At 38.4% G+C, this 24,546-nt stretch overlaps 1 long non-coding RNA gene across 1 annotated transcript; it reads left to right on the forward strand.

The window, feature by feature from the left end:
- The first annotated feature begins 5,576 nt into the window (after positions 1-5,576).
- On the forward strand, positions 5,577-17,499 carry LOC138879837 (uncharacterized). Its single transcript, XR_011402719.1, has 2 exons — positions 5,577-6,191; positions 16,828-17,499. It is a non-coding gene; the product is annotated as an uncharacterized lncRNA (long non-coding RNA).
- Positions 17,500-24,546: the final 7,047 nt, after the last annotated feature.

The raw sequence follows: 24,546 nt of genomic DNA on the forward strand, positions 1-24,546 counted from the left end.
CACTATTATCCCCTTCAAGATGCTGCTTATGCATGTCGTGGCACCGCCTCCCTATGCGGTGATGAACGCGCAACCTTACTCGCGGCCACAACATTATCCACAAAACCGAGCTCCACCTCCCAGAAATGCCCATCATTACCAAGCTCCATATAATCCCCAACCAAATGCTCCCCAGTACAGTCCCCGCCCAAGAAAGCCTTTCAGAAAGAATCGGTTTACCCCTATTGGTGAATGATATTCAAGCTTGTTCCAAAAGCTAATCAGGCTAGATCTATTGCAGTCACTGGCCCCAAACTGGCCAAACCTAGAGTCCCCCTCGCACCGAGCTGACACTAGATGTGAATACCACTCTAGAGCAGTGAGATACAGTATAGAGGACTGTTGAACCCTCAAAAGGGCAGTTGAAGATTTGATTGAAGCCGAAAGAATTATTTTTCAGGATGAAGAAGCTCTTGATGTGATGAACAATCTGTTGCCTGCCCACAACATCGGGCCAATCGTCGGAATGATTTGTGAAGATGAGCAATTTGATACAGCACTGAAAGCCATTGTAGCCATTGCCGACACAGAAGAAAAGCCGAAAGACGGTCGCCAAGCCTGAAAGTTCCCCATCAGACGAGAGTCTCGGTAGCTAGTCTTGCTATCCTTTCTGCGTCCGGATAATCTCAGGGTATGATCCGGATATTTTACTTTATTGTCTTACTTTCCGATGTAAACCCTTCTATCTTCAAAATTTGAAAAAAAAAATCAAAAGGTCAAAAAAGCAAAAAATTTAATAAAATTAATATTTCATTGTCCAGGAATGTTTCTTTTCTTAATTTTGTCATTTTTCTTATTCTCTTTTCAAGTTCTGTTAAATGCAGATTTTAATAACATGACATGCTTGCGGACTTCATGCCCAGCTCCTGAAAGCTGTCAGACCTTGAAATAATGAATCAAGAACTATATCACAATGAAGATAAGTTTAAGGAAATAAAACAAAGAGTTGGAATAGCTGAAGAAAAATTGATTCCAAATTGGAAAGGTTCATACATTGCAACAAGAGTATTGCCAAAAGAGTGCGTGTTACTTGGGACACATCGAAGGAAATATCCCTGAAACAACCATCAATGCAAATGCAGTCAAAAGGTACTATGTTGGATCCTCTATATAGAATTAATGTTCTCCGATTGGGATGAAGAAGACTTTCTTTCTCACTATCCAAACACTATCAACCCTTTGCAAACCCTTCGAGCCAATTACTTTTCTTTGATTACCCTCTTTAGAACCTGAAAGTGTTATTGAAAAAAAAATGAAATGAAAAAAAAATGAAAAAGGAGAAGAAAAAGAAAGATACAAAAAAGGGAAGAAAAGACAAAGAAAATGAAATGAAAAAAAACGAAAAAAGAGAAAAAAGGAAAGGAAAAAGAAATAGAAAACAAACAAAACAGAAGAAAAGAAAAAGAAATGAAAAAAAGAGTTCCCTGAACTACGTTCGACTTGATTCCGAAAGGATACGTAGGCAGCCTCTCTCTAGGGTTCAGTCACACTAAAATAAAAATCCAAATTTCCCCAAAAGTGAAACTGGGGCAGATGTTATAATGGTTCAGCGATTGTTTTGCCTGAAAGGTTCCAAAGTTGTAATTCAACCTAAATTCGTTTTACCCCAAATACTATTCAAGTCCTTCTGATCAATCGGTAAGAATGTTCAAGGATCGGAGAATGCAACTACTTGGATTTGATACAATCAAATGAGAGAAATAAAATGAGAGAGTCTTATTGGTGAAATCCCACACGGGCACCGTAAGGTGATTGAAAATGAGAGTCTTGTTAGTGAAAACTCGCAAAGAGCACTATAAGGCGATGGTGAGAAGAGAAATGAGAGAGGTCATCTCGTGAAAACCCGAAGGGCGTCCCTGATCGAAAAGAGGATCCTCACAGCCATCGGCATCAGAGTCCTGGCAAGGTTCTCGATTTTGAGGCAAAAGTTGTGAAATTTCTGAGAGTCGGACGGTTTACACAGATCAGGCATCCGGTCTAAAAGGCATGTCATGTTAATTAAAGTCCCCATGTACTCCAGATAAGTCCTTCTTTCCTTTCCCCGACAGGGATACCTCTTGTCTAAGTTCATTTATCAATTCCTTTGTTTGTTTTTCCTTTGAATGCCTTTTGGTCTAACTCTATTTCGAAACTGAGACAAAGAAGGGATGGCAAGACTGATTTACAGGGTTCTCATTTGACACGAGCTAATGTGCAATAAGGCACCCAGCCTCGTCAGGGGCATCAAGTTGACTTCGACCGGCCATGGTGGCTGATGTTTTGAAATTGAAAACTCTTGGAAGTTAAAAAGGTTGAGTCCCACGTGGCTAACCATCTCGGCAAAGATTTGAAAAGGCCAAAGTACCCTAAATGCTTTGAAGTTGAAGTTGGAAGAAAGAAGCCAGAAAAGAAAGGCCTACGAAGGCGAAATAAAGTTGGAAAATGTTAAGTCCCATGCGACTAGCCGTTGCAGCAAGTTTGAGGAGCCAAAAGTTCCCCAATGCTCCGAAGTTAGAAAAAAAAGAAAAAAAGAGAAAAAAAAGGAAGGAAAAAGAAATAAAAAAAAGCGAAAAGAAAAACAACAAGTCAGAAGGGAAGGACCTATAGAGGCAAAATAAAGTCGAAAAGGTGGAGTCCCATTGAACAATCGTCATGGCAAAGTCTGGAAAAGCCAAAGTTTCTCTAGAGTCATAAATACAACCGGTATTTAGGAAACAACTGGTTGTAGATGAAAGGGGCCGAGATCAAGTGATTGAAATAATCAAGGCCATAAAACCAACCACCGTTTTCAAACTGACAAATTGTTCTTTGTTTGAAAAACAGGAAACAGGTGTAATTCAAAACAACCTTGCAAGAAGCAGGCACAACCAAAAAGAAACTGCGCAAGGGCTAGAAACAACTTTGCAGCAACAATCCAAAAAGGAAAGTCCCCTCCAAAATTCTTTCCCCCATTTACTCATTCTATGAAATAAAAAAAATATAATACAAAAAAGAAAGAAGAAGAAGAAGAAAGAAGAAGAAAAATTCAAAATTATGGTAGCTTAGGGTCCCCAATCCCTAGTTACGTTTTTCCAACATAGAGTCCCATTCTCTAGTCGCTGCCAGCATAACTTGGTAGTCTTTACCAGTATAGGGTCCTACTCCCCAGGTGATCCCCGACATAACCCATGGACTTTTTCCGGCATAACCTGATGACCTCCCCGACATAACCCGAGGACCTTTCCAGCATAACCCGTTGACTTTTCCGGCATAACCCGTGGACCTCCGCGGCATAACCCGAGGACTTTTTTCTGGCATAACCCGATGACTTTCTCCGGCATAACCCGTGGACCTCCCCAACATAACCCAAAGACCTTTTTCCAGCATAACCCGATGACCCTCCCCAGCATAACCCGAGGACCTTTTCCGGCATAACCCAATGACTTCCCGGCATAACCCGTGGACCTCCCCGGCATAACCCGAGGACCTTTTCCGGCATAACCCGATGACCTTCTCGGCATAACCCGTGGACCTCCCCGGCATAACCCGAGGATCTTTTCTGGCATAACCAGATGACTTTTCCAGCATAACCCGTGGACCTCCCCGGCATAACCCGAGTACCTTTTCCGGCATAACCCGTGGACCTCCCAGGTATAAGCCGAGGACCTTTTCCGTCATAACCCGATGACCCTCCCCGGCATAACCCGAGGACCTTTTACGGTATAACCCGATGACTTCCCGGCATAGCCCGTGGACCTTTTTTGGCATAACTCGATGACTTTCCCCGCATAACCCATGGACCTCCCCGGCATAACCCGAAGACCCTTTTCGGTATAACCCGGTCATTTTTCCAGCATAACCTGGTATTTTTCCCAACTTAAGGCCTCCGATTTGATTTCATTTTAGATATAGGGTCTCCACTCTCTAATCTCTTTTTCTCAAGGATACACAATCCTGATTTTATTGCTTTCAATAAAAAAGTAGTTTAGATCTTTGTTACAATAACTCACGGAATTTTCCTAGTGAAAATTAGGGCAAAAAGTTTCGTTCGTTTGTTTGTTTTGGTGTCTGAGAAGTTTTTTATCTTGAGGCACAAGTTTCGAGGCGACCAAAAGAAGAAGTCTCGATTCAAATAAAAGAAAGAAAAACAAGAAAAGAAGTGAGTTCTAAGTGTAGAAGCAGAGAAAAGATGCGGACTGCTCAAGATATGATTGAAGTCACAAGCTTTGCATGTCCCGCCTTGATCCGAAAAGCTGAAGAAGAATGAATCAGCGGTTGCAGCAGACGAGCATCAAGATTCAGATCAGAGTCTGTAGGAAGAACCAGACAATACTCAAGATAAATCTTTAGAAGGTTTATAGATAGGAATCTTGTAACTCATAGTTGATATGCTTAGCTAGTTTAGTTTTTCATTTTTTATTTTGGTGTGATAAGGAGCTCAGCAAGCAGAAACAGCAACAACAATAGTGAAATCACAGCTATTCGGTAGTCTCAGCTACCAAAATTTTCAGAACTATACAGACCTGATTCCTTTATAGCCAAGGATATGTAAGGAACCTCTGAAGCAAGGTTCTGTCAAACATTTTAAAAATGCTTCCAAATGGAGTTTAAAACGGGCAAAAATTGCTCGTAATTGCTCACTTTATCTTTGCCCGAAAACTCTTCATGTTTCTGAGCAAAGAAGGGCAGCTCTGAGCACCTAATTTTTTCCCTACATGAAAATAACTCCTAAAAAATAGACCAAAATAATTTTTAATGGATTTTCGAAGTTTTCTTTATTTAGTTGCATTTCATGCATTTTTAATATTTTAAAATCATAGAAAAATCATAAAAAATTATCATGTTTTAATTTCATGTCATCTTAGATTTAATTTGCATTTAGGAATTTAATTTCATAATTTAGTTGCATTCATTAAACAAAAATCACAAAAAATTACTACAATAGTCATGTCCACATTTTAACTTTTATTTTAAATTAATTAGTGTTAAATTAGTAAAAATAAGTAAGATTAACTTTACAAAATAATTTAAGGTAGATCCTAATTTATGGTTTTATTTAGCTTATTTAATTAATTCAATTAGATTTTTTAAAATCATAGAAAAAAGAACAAAAGAGAAAAAGAAAGTCGTCTTATTTTTGAATTGGGCCAAGACTCAAGAGGCCCAAAACAAGTTAAATTCCTCCCAAAACCCCTAATGAGTCTAATATTACATACCTATGAATTTGTGGTGAAATCCCCTTTCAAAAATCGCCCAATTTGGAGTTTGGAAGAAGAGGTTATGAAATTTTGATTAAATCCCGATTTGGCTTCTGTTTTAAAATCACTGGACAGGACTTCATCACACCTCTCTTTTGGAGTCACTAATGGAAAAAATAATAATAATGAAAAAACGAAACAAGAGAAAAGTCACAAGAAAAACAAAGGAATCATGGGAACTACGTTTGACCTCACTGGTAGCTGGCTTACAGATTTGATAATAACCCGATCTATACGGGCTCCTTCTACGACCCAGATTCTGTTGTTATCGCATTTGCGAAGTTGCTTTTGCAAACATTCTGTCGCATTTGCTTACTAAAAACCTAGACCTAAAGAACCTATAAATCGAACAATCAGATTTTAGACCTAATAGAGATCCCCTCCCATAGACAAAAAGAACGCGCATCTGAGACCTAGAAAATCAGAAGACCCTTCACCTAGAGAGCATGAGAGCCGTTTCTAGCTCTCCTTCTTCACAAGAGTGAGAGACCTAGCTGCTAGAACACGAAAACAATGAGACCAACATCAGATTACCCTCTCCTCCAAAAAAGAAACGCAGCAGCGGCACAAGGGAGGGCAGAAAATGGAAAAATCAGCAGCAACTCACAAACCTCTCTCTCCATAGAAGAGCTGGCCGTTGTCCCTTCTTTTTCTCCGTCTTCTTCACTCTCATATATCGCCTTCACCCACACACACTCATATACACCTATACAGGTCTGGAAAAAGAGAGGACCATTTTAAATTTCAAAATCAAATCTGAAAAAAAGAGCTTCGAAAAACAAAAGAAAAATGGAGATTTCAATGAAGGCTCGTTGTTTTTCTGCCGATTAGAGTTGCTGGATGTTGTTGAAAGTTGCTGTTTTCATGTTGCTGGATCTCCTCTCATATTTCAGAAGCTTGTTTGTGGTTTTTCTTCAGTTAATTTTGGCTGCTTAGGTATGTACACATTTGCCCGAAATCTTCCTTTGAATATGAAATGAAAAAATCGAATTACCCGTTGTTTTATGTCTAATTTCTCATGTGTTTGAAAGATTCCAGAATATTTGCAATTAAAAGATTTTCTATTCGTAGTTGTTGAAGTAGATTTATGTTCAAATGGGTATTTTAAGTTATATGCTTGTTCGCTTCTTTTGCCTTCATGGTTTACTGTGAGAGTTTGGTCCATAATTTGATGAAGGCATTCGATTTTTGATCTGTCAGTGATTATTGATTTTGTAAGTTATTCAAAAATTGATCCCATTTTATTTTTTCTCATGATTATGTAAGCCATTTGTTTATAATTCATTACTTTTGTAATTCCTTGCTGCGAATCAATTAGAATCTGAACAGGTGTAGATAGGTGAAATTCTAGTTAAGCTGCATTGAACTCGATCTAATTATCGTGTCATCAGCTTAAATGAGATAGATAAACATGCCCCACAAGTGATTTTGAGAGATTCAAAGTTGAAATCTTTGCCACTGTAAAGGCAACCTTTACACAATGTGCTCAATGTGTTTTGCTCTCTGACATTAGAGTTTAGTTCTACTAGCCTGTGGTTCTTCCCAAAGATTATGCTCATTTGATCTTGAAAGGAAAAAGCTATATAGATTGTGGATCATATATGTACTGTAGCGTTTGCTTGATTTGCGATGTATGAGATCCAAAAGCTACTAATCTGTGAGTTTTTCTTCGTTGCTCTTTCGAATGCATTATCTGCTAGTTCCAAATCTTAGGAACCGGCTTACCCAAAGATTTCTGAAAATTAGGAAAACAATCATAAATATCGTAGCTTGATTTGGGCATGTAATTAGATCATCACAATTACGGGCACGACTCCCATGACGTAGTTGTGATACCTAATTTCAAATTAGTTTTAAACATGAACATCCGTAGTTTGCTTTAGTTGAGTCAAATTTTTTAAAATAAATTGAGGTGTGTCATTCACGACAATGTCCATAACCCATGGCCCTCACATTAGTACTAACTAGTGTAAAAAAAAATACTTTCAACAATTGTAGCTTGCTTTAGGCGCGAAATTAAATCATCATGACTATGGGTATGGTTCCCGTGACATAGTTACGATATCTAATTCCCAAAATCGGGTGTGCATTTTATTCGACCCGATCATAACAACTTTGAAAAATAATAAAATAAACATGTCGCGAATCGCGAGTGCATTTCATATAGCGTGGTTTGCGGTGTGTTCCAAAACGACAAGTGTACGACAATCGTAACTTGTTCAAGAAATAATTCCATAAATCCTAAAAAGCTGTTTAAAATAATTAAAAGCGGTTTAAAAAGTTAAAAATGTACAATAGGTTTAAAATATGTAATAAATCAGATAATAAGCCAATATTAATAGTTTAAGCGACCGTGCTAGAACCACGGAATCCGGGAATGCCTAACACCTTCTCCCGGGTTAACAGAATTTCTTATTTAGAATTTCTGGTTCGCAGGCTTTTAAAGTAAAGTCAAAATTTCCTCGATTTGAGATTTTAAAATAAACCGGTGACTTGGGACACCAAATAAACTATTCCAAGTGGCGACTCTGAAATAAATAAAATAATCCCATTTCGATTAATGTCATTAAATTGGAAAGACTCCCTTATATACCCCATCGGGAGGTAAAGAGAAGGTGTGACAGTAACACTTCTAAACTTGGTACTGGGGTATGAACCCCTGAATATACGTGATATGTGTTTGCTGTTGAGGTGATGTACATGCTAGGTGATGATCCTTCACCAATTTCTCATTCTACTACTTATAGGTGATTCTACAATCCCAAATTTATGTAACTAACAACATTTCTAATCACCCAAATATTTACAACAATCATAAGTCAACAACCCAAAACCATAGTATAGTTCATATGGTTCTCTTCATCAAATGCATTTTCTATTCTCCCAAAACTCATCACTTAATAGTTATAAATGACTAGGGAGTAGAAGCATTACCTTTTTGAAGTTCAATCCTCTTGAATTCGAGTTCTAGGGTTTCTTTACTCAATCATGGTGTCTCGATCGAATATCTAATAATTTGAAGGATTTACCCAAGTTAATAAGGTGTTGGAGATTTGAAATTAACTTAGAATCATCATTAGAACTTACCTTGGATGATGGAGGACCTTGGGTAAATTGGATACTTGGGAGCTGTCCTTTCTAGAGTAAGTTTTCGTTTAGGGGTGTGGGGTACGATGTAGGGTTTAAATAAGTGTACACATCCCAAAACTTGAGAAGGAAATAAAAGTAGCTCATCGGCGCGGGACACCATTAGAGGCGCCAAAACAACATGCCCTTGCATTGTTAGGGGCGCTAAGGTTAAAGCCATGGACAGTGCCTTATACCTTCTAAGGCTGTGAGTTTTCATGGCCTTACACTGTCTAAGGCTATGAGTTTTCATGGACTTACACTGTCTAAGGCTGTAAGAAGGACCTCCCATAAACTTGGTCGATTATATCAAATTTCATGCACCTCACTCTCGGTCTTGATTCTAAAATAATTGTTTCCACCCATACTCATCCTAATAGGACTTCACATATCTAAAAGGTCACATTAATACTCATTTAACACATCCAGAACTAATCCGAATTTATGGAGTGTTACACAATATTAATACTAATACTCCTACTGTTGAGTCAGTTTCTGTAGTGAGGGAGTTTCCAGATGTGTTCCCAGCATACCGGGGCATGCCACCCGACATGGATATTGATTTTGGTATTGATTTGGTGCCGGGCACTCAACCCATCTTTATTCTATTGTATCACATGGCACCAGTAGTGTCATGATCCAAAATCTAACTAGTCGTGATGGCGCTTAACTCAACCCTCTAATTAAGCGAATTAACAACTATTCAATTTAATGAGATTTATTGAGATAAGCAAATTATAAAACAACTCAACCTTTATACATTTTCCAAGGACTGGTAGAACAAATCATGAGCTTCTATGATTTTGAATTTACAAAGTTGGTATAAAATAAAATAATTCGTCTGTTTTAAAATATACATTAACATATTTTAAATACTAAAGCTACCAAGATCAAGAGTCAGCTATGACCGGAAAACGTAGGTGCATCTTCAAATCCAATTCCCGCCATACATAATAGCATCAACATCCAACATTTGCACGCAAGGTGCAGAAGTATAGTATGAGTACAATCGACCTCATGTGCTCAATAAGTAATAAACCTAACCTTAGGTTGAAAGTGGTGACGAGCTTGGACAAGGGTCAGAGTCCAACGCCAATAGCCATGAACAATTCATAACAATATAACTAAAGCGGTACAAGTAATAACTCAAAGATATAATACTCAGCTCCTTCACAGTTCCGAAAAAATAGGTATGCTTTTCAAGTATAACAATAAAACCCAAATGTTTTACCGATATCACCAAAATATGAGGAAGTTTGTAAAACTGTGATTTTGTCCCCAAATCTTTCAACAAGTAAATATTTCATTATCAGATGGCATGAGGAAAGTACATCTCTATGCCTACATGTCAATGTGTATGAGAAGTCATGAAATCTCTATGATTGTATGTCAAGTGTGCATGTCGAATGCAATGCAACACAGTGATAAAACCATATGCATACTCTCATAGTATCAATTCACTCAGTCCTCATAGTCACTTGGCACTCACTCTCGGTACTAGCACTCGCACTCAGTAGGTACCTGCACTCACTGTGCATATGCAGTCTTCGGAGGAGCAGATCCAGCCCAAGCGCTATAATAAGCCAATCATGGCATGAATCAATAATACATGTTGGAGTGTGAAGCCCGATCCTATCATGAATCAATAATACCTGCTTCGGCGTGCAGCCCGATCCCATCAATATCCTCACAATCAGGCCCTCGACCTCATACAGTCAGCAATCTCTCCAGTTTCTCAGGCTCACAACATCATGAAAATCAGCCCAAAAATGATGTGATGTATCAATAAATGGTAACAAAGACTGAGATATGATATGCAAATGAATGCATATGACTGAGTATGTAATTGCAATGTAAGAAAATAATTCAACAACATAAATGACCTCAGTGGGTCACAATAGGATAAGCATAGAGCCTAAATATGGTTTCTAACATAGATCACAACTCAATTACTCTAGCACGTACAGATATCATAGATGCAAATAAGATTAGTTAACTACACAGTAACATAGAAATAATCGAGTCACAATTTACACGGTGCACACCTACACGCCCGTCACCTAGCATGTGCGCCATCTCAACACCAAACACATATCACATATATTCAGAGGTTCATACCCTCAACACCAAGTTTAGAAGTGTTACTTATCTCGAACAAACAAAATCCAACACCAAGTAAGCGAAACGATGCTCCAAAAATGCATCCCACGCATATCGACCTCTGGACGGCTCAAAACTAGCCAAAAGCAACTGAAGAACATCAAATAATGCCAAAGGAAAGAATTCCAAATGATAAAGGTAGAATATTTAATTAAAAGCCCAAAGTCAACAAAAACGTCAAATCCGGGCCCGCACCTTGTAACTCGGTAAAAATCTCAAAATCTGGCAACCAATTCAATTACGAGTCCAACCACACTAGTTTCACTCAAATCTGACCGAATCAACGTTCAAAGCTCAAAATTTCACTTTATGAAACTTTAGACCAAACCCCCCAATTTCTGTCTTGAAATCCTCGATCAAATGCCAAAAACAAATATAAATTCATGAAATAGAATAAAAAAACGAGTACAGAAACATTTACCCCAATATGTATGGTAAAAATCGCTTTAAAAGTCATCTCAATCCGAGCTCCATAGCTCCAAATATGAAAAAATGGCTAAAACCCCCGAAATAGAGTACATTATAAGCACTAGGCGAATCAATGATTCGCTATCGCGAAAATACCATCACGATCGCGAAGAAGAAAAAGCACTGTTCCTGAAAATGCACTACGCGATTGCATTATCAGATTCGCGAATGCGATACACAAGACTGACAAAGCCACGCGTACGTGAAAACAACCTCGCAAATGTGAAAAGATAACCAGTATTCTGCCTAGTTCAGCCCCAAACACTACGCGAACGCGTAGAAGCAGACACAAACGCGATGTAGGCCATCCTAACTCTACGCAAACACGGCCATACAATCGTGACCGCAATGAAGAAAATGCCCCGCTCCAGATTTCCTCTACGCCATTGCATGCCAATCTTCGCAGTCATAAAGGACAGTTGAGGCACCAGATACCAGCAGCAACCAACAATGAAAACATGAAGAAAATTGGCCCATAATCAATTCGAAACATGCCCAAGCCCCTCGGAACCCCGTCCGAACATTCCCAAAAGTCCCATAAAATAACACGGACCTACTCGAGACCTCAAATCATACATAACAACATCGAAACGACGAATCGTATCTCAAATCAAACTTAATAACTTTTGAGCCTTCAACTTCTAAAACTCTAACCCAACATATCAAATCAACTCGGAATGAACTCAAATTTTGCACACAAGTCCTTAATGACATAACGAAGCTATTTTCATTCATGGAACCATAATTTGAATCCGATATCCTCAAAGTAAACTCTCAGTAAAACTTATGAATTTTTCAAACCTTAAAATTTCCAACTTTTGCCGATTAGTGTCGAAGCCTTCTAGAAATAGCCAAATGCAAATTTGGGCATACGATCGAGTCCAAAATAACCATCCGAAACTAAGGGAACCATCAAAACTCCAATCGGAGGTCAAATACTAAAAAGTCAAACTTGGTCAACTCTTCCAACTCTAAAGCTTCAATCACGAAATTCATTCTTCCAAATCAATTGCGAAACACCTGAAAACCAAAACCGGCGATACACACAAGTTAATATACATCATACGGAGCTGCTCATGCCTTCAAACCACCGAGCAAAGTACAAATGCTCAAAACGACTGACTGGGTCGTTATATTCTCCCCCAATTAAACATACGTTCGTCCTCAAACTTTCCAAGAGTTATTCCCAAGCCGTCAAATCATCGTGTAACCTTACCACGCATATACGCGGGGGTGATCCCACAACACCCCAGTCCCTGTAAGCCTGAAAACACATCATAACTGAATATCATTACTTAACCTTAGTCAGTAAGCCTTAGAACCCAATTTCCAACATCCGGAATTCCTTACAAGACCCAAATCTCGCATCTACACACTGTGTAAGTCTTACAAGCTGTATCAATTCATATCCATAACCCAAGATGTAATTGTATGATATACCACATAGCTCAAATGCTCACAGCAATAACTTTTGACCATAGTAGCTGCTCAAAACATACCCGGTACTGGTAACAAACCTCATATGAAACAAAAGCACCCTCTAAAACCTTCGTACACTACCGATGATTAAAGAAACACGTATAAACTCATAACGACTCATCAGATCAACAAGTCACAGAGCTCTCTCGCATAACTAGAATCATTGCCCAAATTGTAAGCTGACTTCCGATATTATCATCCCAACATACCATAAACAAATTCGATAGAAATCACTATAGGCCCAAGGAATCCATCTCATCAAATACAAGCTACTCTGCTGACACGCCACACCAATATTACCTATAATCACAAATTGTGCAATCTGTGCACCGTTAAGCAAAAATTCAAATGCACCCAAAAATACCACCACAATGCAATGCCAAGGACCTATCACACTGTAGAACCAAAACACATGAATTTATCACAAAGGATCATATCCTATCATAACCAGTTGCAATACGTGACCCATCTAAACACCGATCCATACGAAACACCTCGAGCCCCCAATGCTCAAAATTAACAACCATAAGCAATTCGACACTAAGTACACAAGTGCACGACCATAACCATGGAGAAGCAAAGAACACAATATACCACTGTCCATAAAGACCATAACCAATGCGCAATCCACTATTCAACACCCTAATAACTATCTCGCTCAAATTCCGCTACAAGACCCAAACAGAATCGCATCATTCGTTCACATAACCAACAAATTATAACCTCTCATTACATAGAAAAGTAACACATAGATCATATTCGAACACTAACAAGTTCAACTCTAACTGAATGCCACACCCCTCAACACGAATAGTTCTGAGTCAAAAAATCTAACCTGGTGTAGAATACACATCCTCATTGGGCCTACCAATGGGTTCCAAAATCAACTCCGGTCATCCCAAATAAATAAATAGTCCTCCAAAAGTCCACAATGATCTAACCCTAACACATACTACCATCTAGCCAACTTTGGCCACATCTTCACAATCCGCAACCCCAAAATAATCTGCTTCTGAGGAATATAAAACACACGAATCAGCATAGTCGATCTCAACTGCTCCACTCGAATGACTAACACATCTCTCAAACATAATCATCCCCACGAGAAATATTTCTAAAATTCTTCCATGCCACATAGAAAAATATGAACATCAACAGTTGATCAACTAGGCATGTACCGCAGTAGCAATAAAGCATCTGTAAGTCAAAACACAATGCGCCTTCTGAAATGCGTACCCTTCTTAAGCAATATCAAATGGTGCCAACATGTGCAATCATCTGTGCTGCATAACCTCATGACTTTCCTTTTGAAACTGAATCATGACCTTGCACATGAATATCTCAATCCCACATAACGCATTGCATCTATCATGCCATTATATGCAAAGTACATGAATCTCATAATCAACTCTTAGTCACCAATAGAATACAAACCTGATCTGTCAGAAACCTGCCACTTGATCCCATACAAGAGAAAATCCCAATACGTAATATGCTCCTCACGCTGGTAGGAAATATCCGTCTCAAACCGTAGTAGAAACCATCGAGAACTCTCCGATATCCATTTGCACATAACCAAATCATCAGAACTGAATCTCTCTAACTCTACCAAGCCACGCAGATCGCAAAAATCTAAGAGTATTGCCCCAAAATACCTATAGAGACTCACCACATTATAAGTACCCAAAGAACGGATCATATCCATTACCGTGCTGATCCAACCCACTACCAAGTTGCCCTACCTCTCTGAGTTCCTTTCAAATTAACCTTAAGTTTACACTACTCCCTGCCAGAACACCACGATCCTTATCCAAAATTCACTACAAGATGTCCTTAGATAAAACCACATTGCCCTAAGGCCCATAAGCCCCCGTATTTCTTGTTAAACATCCCAAAAGTACCACAACCGAGACACCTACTCTGAAGAGATCTTATGTGAACCTAATACTATTTCCTTTACCTTTCTGATACTAAAATGTAGAATCCATAGTGATACACAAATACCGCGAGTCCCGATACCATCCGACACAAATCTCGGATTCTGACCATATACAAATCCGAATAAGTTCTCAATTGCTATACATAAATCTTGCATCTATTAGAACCTTCTCGAGAGTCGTCCACTTTACTCAAATCTCAATTGCACCGCCCAAACGGACCAAACAAACTATGCCTCATTAACACGACAATACCTAAATAAGTCACCCCGCTTAACGGAACAGAACAAATTCCTACTCCATACGCACTACATCTTCCAGAATAACAACTCAATCATTCCAGGATTCCTATATACCCATAAAGTGTAACATAACCTATATCTAGAAATTCCTTTACTCAAGTCATCCTCGATCTCAACCTCAGCAAGTCATAACTGATTCAAAAGTTTGCCTCAAACTGAAACCAATACATCATGTAACCATGCAATCAAACTGTCGACAGTAGACTCCCCCACTTGGCTCAAAGCCATAGATCAAAATGCTCAATAACTCACAATGCTCATACTCTATAACTGCCATAATACCGTAGTGAGATTCAACTAAATCCTTCATAAACTCTTATAGCACAAACCATATAGTACCTCAAATAATCTGCTAAGTTCTCATTTATCCTCATGATGGTCAGGTCAACTATTACAACTGATCCTAACTCAAATCGCACAAATATAACCCACTGGTAGAAACGAAAGCTTTCACACAGCATCATAAGGATCACACATACGTAGATTAGCCTACAGGTTATAACCCACATGCTTAGCCTCGAACTGACATCTCCCTATACCCTTTCACAACCATAACTACTACACAATCACTTAATCTTCCTGAGTCTGAACTCATCAATACGACATCTAAATCTAATTCGTTACACAATTAAACAACATGAAAGATCCTTCAGTACACTCATAACTCAAGACTATACGTAACATCAAGACAGAAATCAATCACCCAATGGTCCTTTCTACATCTCAAGCAAACTCTTCTCATCACATTCAAACTATTTAAAAATATCCTACCGTCACATCATACTCATCATATAGCCATCCAACCACTTATCAAGCCAGAAATCCCACTCATAGGGACACTATCGGATATGTAAGTCAAAAAGCATATACTCACACAGCTGAAATTACTGAGCCTAAGCTGCAGTCTAAACCTGGCCTCAAGTACTCCAAACTGGCACATCACCAAACACTGGAAACACATCTCGTACCTCATCCATAGAATCACAAGCTGTAAATGCACAACTGATACCAAGCGCTCACGTACACATATGAGCAAGTGGAAGGAATTCAAAGAGTTATGCTTCAAGCTGAATCAATGCCACACGATAAAGAAAGAAAGATGGGAAGTTTATCCTGAATGCCCTGTAGCCTCTCAAAAATAGGTATGGACGTCATCATACCGATCCGCAAGAATCTACTAGACACTTGCTCATGACTCGTAGAACCTATAAACCTAGAGCTCTGATACCAACTTATCACAATCCAAAATCCAACTAGTTGTGATGACGCCTAACCCAGCCCGCTAGGTAAGCCAATTAACAACTATCCAATTTAATGAGATTTATTGAGACAAGTAACTAATAAAATAGATGAATCTTTATACATTTTCCAAGAACTAGAAGTACAAATCATGAGCTTCTATGATTTAGAATTTGCAAAGCTGGTATGAAATAAAATACATCGTATGTTCAAATTTTACATGAAAATATTTTAAATACTAAAGCTACCAAGACCAAGAGGCAGCTATGACTGAAACGCAAGAAAATCTTCAAATCTAGCTCCCGCATACACAACAACATCAACATCCAATATCTACACGCAAGATGCAGAAGTGTAGTACGTGTACAACCGACCCCATATACTCAATAAGTATCAAACCTAACCGATAGCTCGGAACAACTCATAACAATATAACTAAAGCAATACAAGTAATAAATCAAAGATATAATACTCAGCTCGTTCACAGTTCCGAAAAATAGGCATGCTTTTCAAGTTTAACAGTAAAACCCAAATCTTTTACCGAAATCATCAAAATATGAGTATGTTTGTAAAATTGTGATTTTTTCCCAATATCTTTCAACAAGTAAGTGTTTCATTATTAGATGGTATAAGGAAAGTACATCTCCATGCCTACATGTCAATGTGTATGAGAAGTCATGAATGACGTGATACCGTACAACTTGAGAAAAATGCATCTCTATGTCTGTATGTCAAGTGTCCATTGATGGTAGGCTCTAATTACGAATTTTAGTCTCTAATTGCACTCTAATTCAGCACTTTCTTTGTGTTGAGCTTTAACTGGTAGCGTTTTGCACTTATTGTGTGTTTTATGCTTTGTAGGAGTCATTTCGAGCAATGTAGGTGTTGTGGAGCTGTTTCAAGCTATTTGGAGATTTGAAGTCTAAGTAATGCCCACTGGATTAAGCCAGGATCGTGTTCGGGGGTCGAGGACCATGTCTGGAAGTTAAAACGCAAGATTTGAGCTATATTTAGATATTTGCACTAGTGAGACACAAGGTGCAAGGCATAGTGCGACACAACAGTGTATTTTTTCTACTTGTTGAATTGTTGTGCTTTCTGAAGATCTCCACTAGCACGTGGGATGGCGCGTCGCTCCATGCGACGTGCTTGTGTATTTCTTCCAGAGTTTAGTCTAGGAAAGGGTAATTTCGTCTAGGCCCGATCCTACTTGGTATAAATACATGGAAAGATGTTATTTTCTGGGATTTTGACACATCTTAACCCTAAGGAGGCTAAGGAGGAGTTAGAGAAGAAAAAGCACAAGGAACTCATCATTCGGTCCCCACTCAAGGCACGAGTTTTGATCGTTTTATGTTTTTCTGTACTTTAAACATATTTGTGATGAATTGTTCCATGTGTATGGAGTAATTACCTTTAGGGTTTGATGGATTTGGTGTATTGATATTTGTTTGTGGATTATAACTCTAGTTTTATGTATTAAAGAGTCTTTGTATAATTTAATTGTTGCATCTATATTCACTTGTTTATGTATTCGAGAGAGGCAAAACTTGTAATATCTTTGCATTATTGTTGGTGGAGTTCATTAATTCTTCTTAGTAATCAAAAGAGGCTATATGAATCATTAATTAAACCTAGTTAGGAGGATAATCGAGAGAGGTTCTCCTAAAGACCAATCCACTACACATTCTTGCATATATTCACCAAGATTAAATTGGTTAATCTTGCGAGGTTGAGACTTAAGCGAGAGAGGAGTTTCTACTAAATGTTTGAACTATTAATTGAGTGAATTCGAGAGTCTCACTTGAACATTTGAAGTGAATTATTTAGAGTTCGATCCCAAACAATTAGGGGTTCATGCCTCAGCACCAAGCAACTGAAGAACATCAAATAATGCCAAAGGAAAAAATTTCAAACGATAAAGGTTCAATATTTATTTAAAAGCCCAAAGTCTCCAAAAACATCAAATCCGGGCCCGCACCTCGTAACTCGGTAAAAATCACAAAATCCGGCAACCAATTCAATTATGAACATCAGCAGTTGATCAACTAGGCGAGTACCGCAATACCATTAAAGCATCTGTAAGTCAAACACAGTGCGCCTTCTAAAATGCGCACCCTTCTTAAGCAATACCAAATGGTGCCAACATGTGCAAATCGTCTGTGCTGCATAAACTCATGACTTTCCTTTGAAACTGAATCGTGACCTTGCACATGAAAATCTCAATCTCACACAACGCACTGCATCTATCATGCCATTATATGAAAAGTACGTGAATCTCATAATCAACTCTGACTCACCAACAGAATACAAACCTGATCAGTCAGAAACCTGCCACTTGATCCCATCCAAGAGAAAATCACAATACACAACATGCTCCTCACGCAGGTAGGAAATATCCGTCTCAAACCGTGGTTGAAACCATCGAGAACTCTCCGAAATCAATTTGCACATAACCAAATCATCAGAACTGCATCTCTCTAACACTACCAAGCCACGCAGGTCGCAAAAACCTAAGAGTATTGCCCTAAAACACTTATAGAGACTCACCACATTACAAGTACCCAAAGATTGAATGATATCCATTACCGTGCTGATCCAACCCACTACCAAGTTGTCCTACCTCTCCGAGTTCCTTCCGAATTAACCTCAAGTTGACACTACTCCCTGCCAGAACACCACGATCCTTACCCAAAACTCACCACAAGAGATCCTTACATAAAAACCACATTGCCTTAAGGCCCATAAGCCGCCGTATTTCCTATTAAACATCCCAAAAGTACCACAACCGAGACACCTACTCTGAAGAGACCTTATGTGAACCTAATACTGTTTTCTTTACTTTTCTGATACTAAAATGTAGAATCCATAGTGATACACAAATACCGCGAGTACCGATACCATCCAACACAAATTTCAGATTCTGACCATATACAAATCCGAATAAGTTCTCAATTGCTATATATAAATCTTGCATCTATTAGAACCTTCTTGAGAGTCGTCCACTTTACTCAAATCTCAATTGCACCGCCCAAACGGACCAAACAAATTGTCGCTCATTAACACGACAATACCCAAATAAGTCACCCCGCTTAACAGAACCGATCAAATTCCTACTCCATGCGAACTACATATTCCATAATAACAACTCAATCATTCCATGATTCCTATATACCCATAAAGTGTAACATAACCCATATCTAGAAATTCCTTTACTCAAGTCATACTCGATCTCAACCTCAGCAAGTTATAACTAATTCAAAAGTTTGCCTCAAACTGAAACCAATACAACATGTAAACATGCAATCAAATCGTTGACAGTAGACTCCCCCACTTGGCTTAAAACCATAGATCAAAACGCTTAATAACTCACAATCCCATCTCTATAACTACCATAATACCGCAGTAAGATTCAACTAAATTTTTCATAAGCTTTTATAGCACAAACCATATAGTACCTCAAATAATCTGCTAAGTTCTCATTTATCCTCGTGATGGTCAGGTCAACTATTACAACTGATCCTAACTCAAATTGCACAAATATAACCCACTGGTAGAAAAGAAAGCCTTCACACAACATCATAAGGATCACACATACGTAGATTAGCCTACAGGTTATAACCCACATGCTTAGCCTCAAACTGACATCTCCCTATACCCTTTCACAACCACAACTACTACACAATCACTTAATCTTCCTGAGTCAGAACTCATCAATAAGACATGAGAATCTAATTCGTTACACAATTAAACAACATGAAATATCCTTCAATACACTCATAACTCAAGACTATACGTAACATCAAGACAGAAATCAAGCACCCAATGATCTTTTTTACATCTCAAGCAAACTCTTCTCATCACCTTCAAACTATTTGAAGATATCCTACCGTCACATCATACTCATCATATAGCCATCCAACCACTTATGAAGCCAGAAATCCCACTCATAGGGACACTATCGGATATGTAAGTCAAAAAGCATATACACACACAGCTGAAATTACTGAGCCTAAGCTGCAGTCTAAACCTGGCCTCAAGTACTCCAAACTAGAACATCACCAAACACTGGAAACACATCTCGTACCTCATCCATAGAATCACAAACCGTCAATGTACAACTGATACCGAGCACTCACGTACACATATGAGCAAGTGGAAGGAATTCAAAGAGTTATGCTTCAAGCTGAATCAATGCCACACGATAAAGAAATAAAGATGGGAAGTTTATCCTAAATGCCCTGTAGCCTCTCAAAAATAGGTATGGACGTCATCATACCGATCCGCAAGAATCTACTAGACACTTGCTCATGACTCGTAGAACCTATAAACCTAGAGCTCTGATACCAACTTATCACAACCCAAAATCCAACTAGTCGTGATAACGCCTAACCCAGCCCGCTAGGTAAGCCAATTAACAACTATCCAATTTAATGAGATTTATTGAGACAAGTAACTAATAAAATAGATGAATCTTTATACATTTTCCAAGAACTAGAAGTACAAATCATGAGCTTCTATGATTTAGAATTTGCAAAGCTGGTATGAAATAAAATACATCGTATGTTCAAATTTTACATGAAAATATTTTAAATACTAAAGCTACAAAGACCAAGAGGCAGCTATGACTGAAACACAAGTAAATCTTCAAATCTAGCTCCCTCATACACAACAACATCAACATCCAACATCTACACGCAAGATGCAGAAGTGTAGTATGTGTACAACCGACCCCATATACTCAATAAGTATCAAACTTAACCGATAGCTCGGAACAACTCATAACAATATAACTAAAGCAATACAAGTAATAAATCAAAGATATAATACTCAGCTCGTTCACAGTTCCGAAAAATAGGCATGCTTTTCAAGTTTAACAGTAAAACCCAAATCTTTTACCGAAATCATCAAAATATGAGTAAGTTTGTAAAATTGTGATTTTTTCCCAATATCTTTCAACAAGTAAATGTTCATTATTAGATGGCATGAGGAAAGTACATCTCCATGACTACATGTCAATGTGTATGAGAAGTCATGAATGACGTGATACCGTACAGCTTGAGAAAAATGCATCTTTATGCCTGTATGTCAAGTGTGCATTGATGGTAGGCTCTAATTACGAATTTTAGTCTCTAATTACACTCTAATTCACAACACTTTCTCTGTGTTGAGCTTTAACTGGTAGCGTTTTGCACTTATTGTGTGTTTTATGCTTTGTAGGAGTCATTTCGAGCAATGTAGATGTTGTGGAGCTGTTTCAATCTATTTGGAGCTGTGAAGTCTGAGTAAATACCCTAGGGATTAAGCCAGGATCATGTTCGGGGGTCGAGGACCATGTCTGGAATTCAAAACGCAAGATTTGAGCTATACTTTGAGAAATTTGCACTAGTGAGACACAACGTGCGAGGCATAGTGTGACGCAACAGTGTATTTTTTCTGCTTGTTGAATTGTTGAGCTTCCTGAAGATATCCACTAGCACGAGGGATGGCGCGTCGCTCCATGCGACGTGCTTGTGTATTTCTTCCAGAGTTTAGGCTAGGAAAGGGTAATTTCATCTAGGCCCGATCCTACTTGGTATAAATACATGAAAATATGTTATCTTCTGGAATTTTGACACATCTTAACACTAAGGAGGCTAATGAGGAATTGGAGAAGAAAAAGCACTAGGAACTCATCATTCAGTCCCCACTCAAGGCACAAGTTTGGATCGTTTTATGTTTTTCTATACTTTAAACATATTTGTGATGAATTATTCCATGTGTATGGAGTAATTACCTTTAGGGTTTGATGGATTTGGTGTATTGATATTTTTTTTGTGGATTATAACTCTAGTTTTCTGTATTAAAGAGTCTTTATATGATTTAATTGTTGCATCTACATTCACTTGTTTATGTATTCGAGAGAGGCATAACTTGTAATATCTTTGCATTATATTGTTGGTGGAGTTCATTAATTCTTCTTAGTAATCAAAAGAGGCTATATGAATCATTAATTAAACCTAGTTAGGAGGATAATCGAGAGAGTTTCTCCTAAAGACCAATCTACTACACAGTCTTGCATATATTCACCAAGATTAAATTGGTTAATCTTGCGAGGTTGAGACTTAATCGAGAGAGAGGTATATACTAAACATTTGAACTAATAATTGAGTGAATTCGAGAGCCTCACTTGAACATTTGAAGTGAATTATTTAGAGTTAGATACCAAATAATCAGGGGTTCATACCCTCAGCACCAAGCAACTGAAGAATATCAAATAATGCCAAAGGAAAGAATTCCAAATGATAAAGGTTGAATATTTAATTAAAAGCCCAAAGTCAACAAAAACGTCAAATCCGGGCCCGCACCTTGTAACTCGGTAAAAAATACAAAATCCGGCAACCAATTCAATTATGAACATCAGCAGTCGATCAACTAGGCGAGTACCGCAATACCAACAAAGCATCTGTAAGTCAAAACACAGTGCGCCTTCTGAAACGCGCACCCTTCTTAAGCAATACCAAATGGTGCCAACATGTGCAATCATCTGTGCTGCATAAACTCATGACTTTCCTTTTGAAACTGAATCGTGAACTTGCACATGAAAATCTCAATCCCACACAACGCACTGCATCTATCATGCCATTATATGAAAAGTACGTGAATCTCATAATCAACTCTTAGTCACCAATAGAATACAAACCTGATCTGTCAGAAACCTGCCACTTGATCCCATACAAGAGAAAATCCCAATACGTAATATGCTCCTCACGCTGGTAGGAAATATCCGTCTCAAACCGTAGTAGAAACCATCGAGAACTCTCCGATATCCATTTGCACATAACCAAATCATCAGAACTGAATCTCTCTAACTCTACCAAGCCACGCAGATCGCAAAAATCTAAGAGTATTGCCCCAAAATACCTATAGAGACTCACCACATTATAAGTACCCAAAGAACGGATCATATCCATTACCGTGCTGATCCAACCCACTACCAAGTTGCCCTACCTCTCTGAGTTCCTTTCAAATTAACCTTAAGTTTACACTACTCCCTGCCAGAACACCACGATCCTTATCCAAAATTCACTACAAGATGTCCTTAGATAAAACCACATTGCCCTAAGGCCCATAAGCCCCCGTATTTCTTGTTAAACATCCCAAAAGTACCACAACAGAGACACCTACTCTGAAGAGACCTTATGTGAACCTAATACTATTTCCTTCACCTTTATGATACTAAAATGTAGAATCCATAGTGATACACAAATACCGCGAGTCCCGATACCATCCTACACAAATCTCGGATTCTGACCATATACAAATCCGAATAGGTTCTCAATTGCTATACATAAATCTTGCATCTATTAGAACCTTCTCGAGAGTCGTCCACTTTAATCAAATCTCAATTGCACCGCCCAAACGGACCAAACAAACTGTGCCTTATTAACACGACAATACCCAAATAAGTCACCCCGCTTAACAGAACCAAACAAATTCCTACTCCATACGCACTACATCTTCCAGAATAACAACTCAATCATTCCATGATTCCTATATACCCATAAAGTGTAACATAACCTATATCTAGAAATTCCTTTACTCAAGTCATCCTCGATCTCAACCTCAGCAAGTCATAACTGATTCAAAAGTTTGCCTCAAACTGAAACCAACACATCATGTAACCATGCAATCAAACCGTAGACAGTAGACTCCCCCACTTGGCTCAAAGCCATAGATCAAAACGCTCAATAACTCAGAATGCTCATACTTTATAACTGCCATAATACCGTAGTGAGATTCAACTAAATCCTTCATAAACTCTTATAGCACAAACCATATAGTACCTCAAATAATCTACTAAGTTCTCATTTATCCTCGTGATGGTCAGGTCAACTATTACAACTGATCCTAACTCAAATCGCACAAATATAACCCACTGGTAGAAACGAAAGCCTTCACACAGCATCATAAGGATCACACATACGTAGATTAGCCCACAGGTTATAACCCACATGCTTAGCCTCGAACTGACATCTCCCTATACCCTTTCACAACCACAACTACTACACAATCACTTAATCTTCCTTAGTCTGAACTCATCAATAAGACATGAGAATCTAATTCGTTACACAATTAAACAACATGAAAGATCCTTCAATACACTTATAACTCAAGACTATACGTAACATCAAGACAGAAATCAAGCACCCAATGGTCCTTTTTACATCTCAAGCAAACTCTTCTCATCACATTCAAACTATTTGAAGATATCCTACCGTCACATCATACTCATCATATAGCCATCCAACCACTTATCAAGCCAGAAATCCCACTCATAGGGACACTATCGGATATGTAAGTCAAAAAGCATATACTCACACAGCTGAGATTACTGAGCCTAAGCTGCAGTCTAAACCTGGCCTCAAGTACTCCAAAATGGCACATCACCAAACACTAGAAACACATCTCGTACCTCATCCATAGAATCACAAGCTGTAAATGCACAACTGATACCAAGCGCTCACGTACACATATGAGCAAGTGGAAGGAATTCAAAGAGTTATGCTTCAAGCTGAATCAATGCCACACGATAAAGAA

Source organism: Nicotiana sylvestris, chromosome 1 (assembly GCF_000393655.2).
Source record: "Nicotiana sylvestris chromosome 1, ASM39365v2, whole genome shotgun sequence".
NCBI lineage: Eukaryota > Viridiplantae > Streptophyta > Magnoliopsida > Solanales > Solanaceae > Nicotiana > Nicotiana sylvestris.